The following is a 10784-nucleotide window of genomic DNA, read 5'->3' as shown; positions in this document are numbered from 1 at the left end:
TAGGGGGAAAAATTGATGGGAAAGTCAAAATTAGGTGGTGTTTTGGTCACCAATTTTGACTAGTTTTAAATAAAATAAAACAAAAAAGGCTTCATCTTTTTATTTCTTCTTCTTCAACTGAATTTCATCTTTAAAAAGGCAGGGGGTTTGACAGCTCAAAATATCAGCCATTAACAACTCTTACAAGTAAGTCATTTCTAAGGTTATTCTTGATGATTTTTGTATTTTTGGACTCCTTGTAACATAAGCTTTCTATGAAGGGGATTATTTTGCAAAATGGCTGAGAGATTAGGGTTTTTCCATGAAAGCATATGTGTAGTTTTCTAAAATTTTATGGAAGAATACGAGTATTAGATGTGTAATAAACAACTTTTATAAATGGATTTTTCATGAAAACCCTATAGGGACTATTTTGCATAAGTTGAAAATTTGTTGATAAATGTGAGAAATAATGGAAATTTTGGATTGCTTCTAGTCATTAACAAATTATTGTGCAAAACTCTATTCCACTATATGTGACAGCCCTAAATTGACCCTAGTCGGAACGTGGTTTCGGGACCACGAAACCAAGTCATAAAAATAATTTACAGTCATGTTTGATGCTCATTATATATGAATATGCATGTGTGAAAAATTCATGTTTAAATTATGTGTATATGGTGCGAAATTTATTAAATAGGACTTGTGTGAGAAAATTTAGAAATGTGCTAGGCAAATGTTAAAGTGGCCTATTAATGCATGTTAGAAAATGCTTGTACTTGCATGTCAAATTAGCCAAATTCTAGATGGTGGCCGGCCATGTTATGGACTAAAACATATTATAATTATTTTATGTTAATATTTTATGTTAAAAAATAAAAATATGGATAATAAAAAAATGTTGAATTGTGGGAGGAGAAACCAAAGTTTCTCCATCTTTGCTCCTCATTGCCGTAACTAGAAGAGAAAAAGCTTTGAGAAATTCGGCTATGGTGGTTAGCTAAATGAAGGTAAGTTCAATGATGATTCTTGGATTTTTAACATTTTTGAGTTAGTCATTAAGTTCTTTGCTCAACCCATGACCAATTTGGAATGGTGTGGTGTCTTGAGCATTCGGCCATGGTAGAAAATGGAAGAGATATATGGTTGTTTTCATGTTTAATGAATAAGTTACAAATGGTTGTTAATTGTGATAGTTTAAGGTAATTTTAAGTAGTTTGAATAAATGAACAATAATAATAATAAATCATCTAGTGAATTGGTGTAATTGCCGAATTTGAACTAGGAAGTTATTGAGTAATGTTTGTACTTTAAGTGATAGAATAGAGTGAATGCTTGGAATGTGATATGTATGAATTATAAGTTGGATTAAAGGCTGTTATATTGCCTTATCATTTTCAGAAATGTGCTTTGTCAAAGAAATTGAGGGTTGATGTTTAAGTGATGTAAGTATAGGTATATTCGGCTTGTAGTTTTATAAATGTAATATGAGTGTTAGGTCGGAATTATGTTTAACTACGAATGTATTTGGATAGATGTGCTTATAAGTATAACTTGAGATAAAATGGTGTTTAGTCATTATAAATAACCATATTTGTAGAATGTGTTAAATTATATATATTCGGCCTTAACATAGATATGCATATATCTATAAAGTTGTTAATGCCTAAGTAAGATGTTGGGTTGTGCATGACTAGAGAATATATATATATATACATATATATGCATATGGTGTTTGATAGTTAACCATTAAGTCATATGTACCTCAACCTTATAATATACGTGTATTATATTAAATCGCCTATTTGATTTGAAATTAAATGAATTCAATTGTTTTAAATTAAGCTCAAGAGCAAAGAGGATCTAGATCGATAAGGAAAGGAAAAAGTAATCGAATAGCCGTTGAAGTCGTTCGACAACATCCGAGGTAAGTCTTTGAGTAATGGAACTTAGTTTATGATTTGATTAAGTCATGACATATAAGCATAACAAATAAACGGTGATATAATGATTCTACTTGAATTATATATCGAGGTAATTAGTTATACTTATGACTGGTAGCCGAATGTGTATAGAGATCATGTTACAAAGCCAATCAAAATCATGCTTTTTGTATGTGGCTATTGAGCCGAAAATGGTAAAGGTTGATAAGTGTCTTGTGTTTGAGTTCTAGTAATGAAAATGAAATATAAATGTGTTATGATTTATTGATATATGTGCATGATTATTCAGATGATAACCGGACTAAGATCTGAAGGCATTTGTGCTAGTGACTATATCCGGGCTAAGTCCCGAAGGCATTTGTGCTAGTTACTATATCCGGGCTAAGTCCCGAAGGAATTTGTGCTAGTTACTATATCCGGGCTAAGTCCCGAAGGCATTTGTGCTAGTGACTATATCCGGGCTAAGTCCCGAAGGTATTTGTGCTAGTGATTATATCCGGGCTAAGTCCCGAAGGCATTTGTGCGAGTTGCTATATCCGGCTAAATCCCGAAGGTACTTGGGTTTGGAAATGAGCGATCTTGCTGTAATAACTTCAATTAATACGCTCATAAATCCAAACGATAAGGTATGTTTCGTATATGCATTGGAAAGGTTGATTCCTTTTAAATAGTATTCGCTCAATTGATTAACAAGCTTAGGCCTTTAGTCGGGTTTGATCCGAGTGTATGAATATAATGGTTGAAGCGTGAAGTAAACATGATTTTGGGAATATGCGTATATGCAATTGTTCATTTAGTCATCTGAACGCTATACCTTAGTTGTAAATAATTTCATTACTTAAAACTTACTAAGCATCAAAATGCTTATTATGTTGCTTTAATTCTCTTTTATAGATTTTGTTCGTCACCATCGGACTCGGGAGTGTCAAAGTCAAGTCGTCCACACTATCTAAGCCCTTTGGTATTCTTTTAGTTGAATTTTGATAATGGCATGTATAGGGCTGACCTTTGTTGTTAATTAAGTATCTTTTGGTAATGTATATTCGTATAGCCATGCGAAAATGGCTTATATATTTTGAGTATAACATTATGGTCATTTTGTATATATGGTCTTATGATATGGTTATTAAGTGGTGTGGAAATGTTGGTAATGATTAGCCATTGGAATGGCCAATCATGGTCCTATTGGTGCTACGTACGACATGGCTAATCGTGATTATACTTGAAAATGAAGTATGTCAATTTACTAATTGATTCATGGAAAATTATGAAATAGGTAAAATTTACCTTAGAATAGATGCTGACAGCAGCAGTGATGTGAATTTTAAAAATCACTAAAAATAGTAGGAATGGAATTAAATAGTGAATAAATTATGTAATCGAATATTGATGAGTCTATTTTCATATGAAAGAAACGAAAAGACCATATGAGCCGTATTTTATGAGATGTTTAAGTTTTCGTGAAACAGGGCTAGAGCGTTTTCTGGATCCCCTGTTCTGATTTTGGAAATTCACCATAAATTAACCAGAGAAAATTAGAAGTCATGATTTATATGTACAGATTCCTTTTTGAGTCTAGTTTCATTAGAAACAAACAACATAAGCATTGAAGCTCTGTACAGGGAGATATCTAAGTCGAAATGCATGAATGTCAGAGTAGTCGAACCCTGAAACAGGGGAGACTTTAACTAATAAAATGTACTAATTGGCCCAACAAAAAATTCTAGAAAAAAATTTGTAGATGGATATATGAGTCTAGTTTCAGGAAAAATTTACGGAATCAGTTTCCGAGTTTTGGAACTCGAGATATGATTTTTAAAGTGGCTGTGATGCAGTTAGCCAGCTTGCCTGGAAATTTCGAAATGAACTGTGTAAGTAAATGAATTAAGTCCGTTAACACCTCGTGTTCGACTCCGGAAACGGTCTCGGGTACGGGGCGTTACACTATATATGTTTTAATAATGTTATTGTTTGATCAATCCTATGTCCGAACACATATTTGGATAGTCAGGGTGAACTTATAGCAAATTAACGTGTTTTTTTTTTTTGTAACAATTCTATCATTACATTGTCTAATGTTAAAGCTTCACTTTACAATAGTAAGTGCTTTATTTTCTTTATCTTTTCTATTAAAACTATAAACACACTCGTAAAAAGAAGACTAGTATAATAAAAATAGATTTAATGTCTAAAACTATATTTTTGCCTATAAAACATTTTGTTTGTGTTAGAGTTTTGGAAGAAAAACATTATTTGTATTAGTTGTGTTGGATTTATTGGTTTATTGTTATTATTAGTTTTATTTTTGTAATTTATATTTTATTTTAATTATGTTTATATATATTAATAAAGATACTTATGTTTTAATATTAATTTGTATAAAATATAAAATTTCAGTTGCAAACATCGAGTTAAGGTAATTTATTTAAATATTTTTTGTTTAGTTGGTGATTGATATTATTATGTAGATATTTTATTTAAATAAAAAAATTATTTACGAAAATGGGTTGTGCTAAATACTATTATGTGAAAATTTTATGGTTTTAAACTGATATGTTTATTCAATTTTGTTTGTGCAAATATCGAAATGGGTTAATTGATTAGAGCAATCGATCACAGTGCCATGATGATTAATGTGTAGGTAAAAATAATTGTTACTTGTTATTCACAGGTATTTTATAAATTTGCATGCCGTTATTTCTTTGATTAGCATATTTAACTAATGTGATAATTTGTTATGGATAGGGTGAATACCATGTCTTGATATGCGTGTCTATGGTCCAAGTTACTTACTGGACAAACATATTTTTTCGTATTAGAATGCCACAGGATTAAGAACAACAACATTGATTAGGATGTTTGAGTTTAGGGTCGACTTGATGTCGACCCTGGTTAAGAGGTGGCACTCGGAGACTTACACATTTTATTTGTTGTGCGGGGAGTGCAACATCACCTTACAAGATGTTGAATTGCAACTTAGGCTCCGAGTTGAGGATGTTGCGATCACGAGTTCAAGTAAAGTAATCGAACTTGCATCGGTTTGCTATTAGTTGCTTGGGCGATCACCGGGTGATAGTGTTGCTAAATTTACCAGTTTAAAATTTTTTTAGCACAAGGAAAATTTCAAAATTTTATCGAGTACTGTCATTGAGTGAGAGAAGATGTGCATTGTTTGGGCATATATAATAGAGTTGATAGGGGGTACTCATGTCAGACTTATGTAATAATAAAGTTCACCTAATGTACTTGCCTATGTTGGAAGAGTTTCTAGTTGTCCATTCGTATAGTTGGGGTTCAACGATATTAGCAATGTTGTACCGTGAACTTTGTTGGGCAATAAAGCATAATACACAAGATATAAGCAAGTGCTTGCTACTGTTGCAATATTGGGCACTATACAGGATGTCATTTTTGACATCACTGAGTCACCAACAATATGTTTTCCCACATGTAAATAAGTAGAAAAAAGAAGTTAAAACATCGATGAAAAATTATTTTTTATGAAGATTTTAACTAACAATTTTGTTTTCTTACCAGATGGTGTACTTGTTTAGGGATTGGGAAGTCTGAAACCCTTATTTTGTATAGACAAATGATTGAGGCATATCCTGGAGAGGAGGTAATTTTTTTTCAAAATAAAATTATATTAATGTTGTGTAATTATTTTAGTTATGTTATTTTACTCATGTCATTATAATTATGTTATTAATTGTGTAGTTCGTGTGGATGTCATATGTTGCATCACACGTTGCGGGTGTAATTCCTCAGTCAGCTTACCACCATTCATACATTTGGTGCATTATTGCACTCGTTCTGAATTTTTCAACTATTAAGTGGTGTAATAAGGATCGGATTCTGCGAAAATTCAGATGTAAGCAAGATGTTTTGGACGTTCTAATAAACTTCAACAATGTCAACGACATTAATAAGAGGGGAAATATGCAAAGAATTGGAGATTGGGTCATCAACAGTGGATCATAATGTGGAACCCTCGGATAAAATCTTGTGTAGGGGATTTCAAGCCCTCGGTCCACTACCAATGATGGTATATAAAAAATGGGTTATTGTATTGACTTAGTGACTAGTTAATTGTAGTCCTTAGATACATGCACTAACAGGGACATCAACAAAGTGTACCGAGTCACTCCCATTATTGCTGAAGACATCTACCTCCTACTCTTGAGCCCGAACCTACGAGGTCACAAACACAATCAGAAGCTAGTTCTTATCATTTGGAGTTGTACAATGGTAGCTTTGCACCAAAGTTCCAATGCTACTCCTATTGCTCGAAGATACTCGATTCTAGTTTTCATTATCAACAATCGGGGTCATCAATGATGGATGATATGGTTAGCTCAACACCCCAGTACTCCACATCTTCCAATTAAAACTTTTGGACATATGATTTTTTAAGTCAGTTTGATACACCCCAAGGTCTGCCGATGGATGATGAGAATGAATGTTCGAGTGAGGAAAACATTGAGCTCCCGATAGATTGTCTCTAGCAACCCAAATATAAATGAAGGCACCACAACGTTTCACCCCACAAACAACTCCATCCAACCATCAATTTTGATTGTAAAGGCCCAATTTCGTCTAGCCCAAAATAGAAACCAAAAATAAATAAACCAAATAAAAATCAAAATAAAAGTCCAAGCCTAAATGGCCCAAATAACAAAAAACCCTAAAGGCCTAGTTGCCTAAAAACTTAAACTTTTTTTTCAAAAAAATAGAAACCCTAGGGTTTTTGATGCCGCTCCTCCCCTCGCAGGCACGCCACCCGAAGCCCCTCGCCTTGAGGCCTGACGCTCCCCTGCCACCATTGCACCAAAACGGCAAGGGAAAGGTTCTCTCCACCCTTGTTGACCATGCATCGCCACCTGCAAAGAGAAAGAAACAAGGACAGCAAAAACAAAAGTAGAAACAACAAAAACAGTAGAAAAAATAGTAAATGACGGAAACAATAAAAGAAAAAAGAAAAATATGTATAATCGGCTATAAAAACTAGATTTGAAATGTATTTTCGGACACACACGAAGCAATCAAAAGAGAACAAAAAATTTAAAAAGGTGATTCTTTCATTTTTTATCCTTTTTATTTCTAAAATATATAATAAATAAAAAAATTGAATTTTTTTTACCTTCGCATCCCCCATCGTCGTCCTCTCCCTCTGTTTTGAAAGGTTGTCGGATCTTAAGGAATTCACCGAAAGGTCGCGTCGGAGGAGGGATGAGAACCGAAAGGTTTCTTTGGTGTTTTCGAATTTTGGTGGGGATTTTAGTTGTTTTCGGCCCTAGATCCGGTGCTTTGTGGAACGGGGACAAAAAAAGGCCCTTTTTCTACAACTCTAGCCATCGGAGGCAGCGGCGCCGTCACATATGACCGGTGGCCATGGCGGATTTGCATCGGCCCTATGGCCGAACTTGAGGGCGTGCTGGAGAGAAAAAAAAGAGAAATAATTTATTTAAAAAAAAGAAGAGAAATTAATTTTTTTGGAAAATTTTAGTTTACATAGGGCCTTGATACAACGTCGTTTTGGCTTGGCTTCAGAAGCCCCAAAACAGCCAAAACGACGTTGTTTTGAAGTTGACCCAAAGTCTGACTTGAATCACCCCAAGATTCGTGTATTTTATAAAAGGGGGATATTTTCAGTTTTAATCCTTCCACTTTTTAAATATTCTTCAATCTGGTCCTTGTTTCAACTTTTTTATTTTTTTTGAATTTATCCACTTAATTTTTTTTTTCATTTCAGTCCTCTAGTCTTTTGGTCTCCTAGAAACGGTGCGCATAATAAGACTGGGGATATTTTCCCATTTGGCCTTTGTTATTTTTTGCAAGTTATATTTTAGTCATTTATTTTTATTTTTTATATAGTTCATTTTTAAAAAATTCAATTAAATCATTCCTTTAGTTAAGTTCGCATCTTTAATTACATTTTTACTTTTTATTTTTTGCATTTAAAACTTATGTCGTTTACACCTTTTTTATTTTTTATTATTTCTTTATGCATTTTAGATGGTTATTATACTTCTTATTTTTGATTTATTTTGATATTCGATAAGTGATGTGACTATTGTCATTAGTGCTATGAAATAATATTCTTATTATTACTATAATTACATTATTATTATCATACTTTTTATTTATTTATTTATTATTCATCATTCGATATAGATGTGCTACTTACATGGTCATTTTATATTATTCCGCTATCACTATATCATGCATAATGGTTAAATATATTTGTCCATTTTTATGCTATGCCCAAATATGTTAAATGCAAATTGCTTTGAATATTACATTCGTTTTTACTCGATGCATAAAAAAGGAAAAAATTTAAAACCAAGGCAATGTTCTGTATTTGGAGATTCGAGAAGTTGTGCCCTAACTTATGGGGTTCGATTTTTTCTTTAAACCTAGATAACCGGACATCCTTTTTAAAACGAAAAACACATGATATTTAAATAGTAATTAAATAACGAGCAATCTTATTTTGGAGGACTCGAAATGTCATGTCGTAACTTCCGGGATACGGACCTTTTCGTTTTGGTTACCTCGAGATAAGAAGGCCTTTTATATATGTTTTAGTTTATTTAAGTGATTTTAATTAAAAATAACATTATGCAAAGAGGGGTCGTGTTTTAAATTCTCTTCAAATTTTCAATTCTCGACACTAAGACATCAATTAGTAAATTAGGTACTAATTTTGGGCGTTACGAGGGTGCTAATCCTTCTTCATGCTCAACTGACTCCTGAACCCATTTCATGGATTTTATAGACCGAAAATCATTGTTTTAGTAAATCAAACCTTTTATTAAAATAACCAAATTACGAGGTGATCCGATCACACCTCATAAAAAGGATCGGTGGCAACTTTATTTTTTTAAAAAAAATAAAAAGTTGATTTCCAAAAAAGGTTTGGATAGCTTGGCGACTCCACTGGGGAATAAAATAAGAGAGTCAAGCCGCGAGTTGATTACTTTTTGGTCTTTTTGTTGAAAATTAATAATTTGGTTTAATTTGACGATCCCATCCTTACATTTCATCCTTCATCTTTTTTTTTGGTAGTAAATCACTTCTTCATTATTTTGTTACATAATGATATGTTTGCTTTTTTGGTTCAAGTTTCTCTTGGTATATTTCCACATATTGCATTGCATAATTGTTTGATTTTGCCTTTCTTAAGTAGGAGTGAGAAGCTATTCCTTCGTGAGGTCTTCACCTCCGTATAGGATAGTGGATCGCTTTCGGGATACATTCGTACCTATGTCTTTGTGAGATTTTCATCTCCATATAGCCATAGAAAAATGTATTCCCCTGAACTGACTTGATAATGGTTGAGGATTGAAGAATTTGCTCGTTTAGGTACTCTTACTTTAGAACCGAACTGTATATAATGAGCCCTAAGAACCTACTTTAGGTAGAACCGTATCAAGCCTTTAGTGGTCACCCGAATAGATGTTCTATTTATTATTTCTTTCTTTGTATTCTAGCTTTGTATGAAATATACTGACTTGTTTCGTTTTGACTATGATTGCGTTGCATTTTCATCATAGAAAAGAGTGTTGATTTGCGTTTAGTTGCTAAATAGAGAGCTTGTTATGAAAAATGGATTTATTGATAAAGTGTAAGACAATGCGGCAGTCCGAATATGGTTTGAGAAGACACAACAAGAGAAGGGCGAAAGCATGATAGAGGGATATATGTCAGAACTATGGGATTTCACTCGCATCAGTGTAACTCAGAATAATCTCCAAGAGTTGAAAGAAATATGGAACCAATGGGATGACGAAACCAAACAGTTATCTTACCATGACTATGATGATTTGCCTTATTTACTCAATGTTAAAGTGGATAAGCACTTATTCCGAGGTCTTACCAAGTATTGGAATCCCGTCTATAGCTGCTTTACTTTTGGGAAGGTAGACTTGGTGCCCACCGTAGATGAGTACACAACTCTACTGCATTGTTTGAGGATTCAAGCCGAAAAAGCTTATTCTAGATCCGCCAACGTTCCAACTTTCTTAAAGAGGCTAATGAGCATAATTGGGATGAGTGAACAATGGGTTACAGCCCGGATTAAACAAAAGGGAGATAGTAAATGCATCTATTGGAAAAGTTTACAGGATTTGATCTTGGCACATCTGGATACGACTAAAAGAGTCGACGTCTTCGCCTTGAGTATTTACGAGTTGCTCATCTTCCCCAAAGCACTAGGGCACATAGATGATGCAATTTTAGATCTATTTGACCGACTTGACGAAAAGGTCATGCCCATCCCAACAATTTTGGTTGAAACTTTCAGATCTTTAAGTGCATGTCGGAGAGCGGGTGAAGAAAGATTTATCGGATGTGCACAACTCTTGCTAGCTTGGTTCCATATTCACTTTTGGAAGGTAGAAAAGGTCTCTTATCGAGTATTCTCCGAGAACTACTCCCTATTGAAAGAATTCGTGGCTACCTCAAAACTAGATGATATTTTTGAAGAAAAATGGATGGCAATTCTCCAGAGTCTCCAAGATGAGGACGTTAACTAGAGGGCCCCTTGGATGATCCCTGATGAAATTTTGTACCGATGTGGAGACTTCAACTGGGTCCCTCTACTCAAGACATGGAGAGCTGTTGGATATGCCCCTCTACTTGCATTGAGGCAATATAGATCGAGGCAGTTTATACCAGTAACGCAGGGGTTGACTTAGTGTAAGTTTGCGTACAAATACGATAATTAGAAAAAGAAGGTTTGTAAAATATCGAACGCTTGGAACCAAACTCACAAAATGAAAAGATTTGCCCCAAATCCCATGACGACCCCCAAATATGATTGGTGGTGGGGTAAACGAATCAATGACAATATTTCTGCGT

The sequence above is a fragment of the Gossypium arboreum genome, chromosome 8, assembly GCF_025698485.1.
Source record: "Gossypium arboreum isolate Shixiya-1 chromosome 8, ASM2569848v2, whole genome shotgun sequence".
Taxonomy (NCBI): Eukaryota; Viridiplantae; Streptophyta; class Magnoliopsida; order Malvales; family Malvaceae; genus Gossypium; species Gossypium arboreum.
This window is presented reverse-complemented; position numbering follows the sequence as displayed.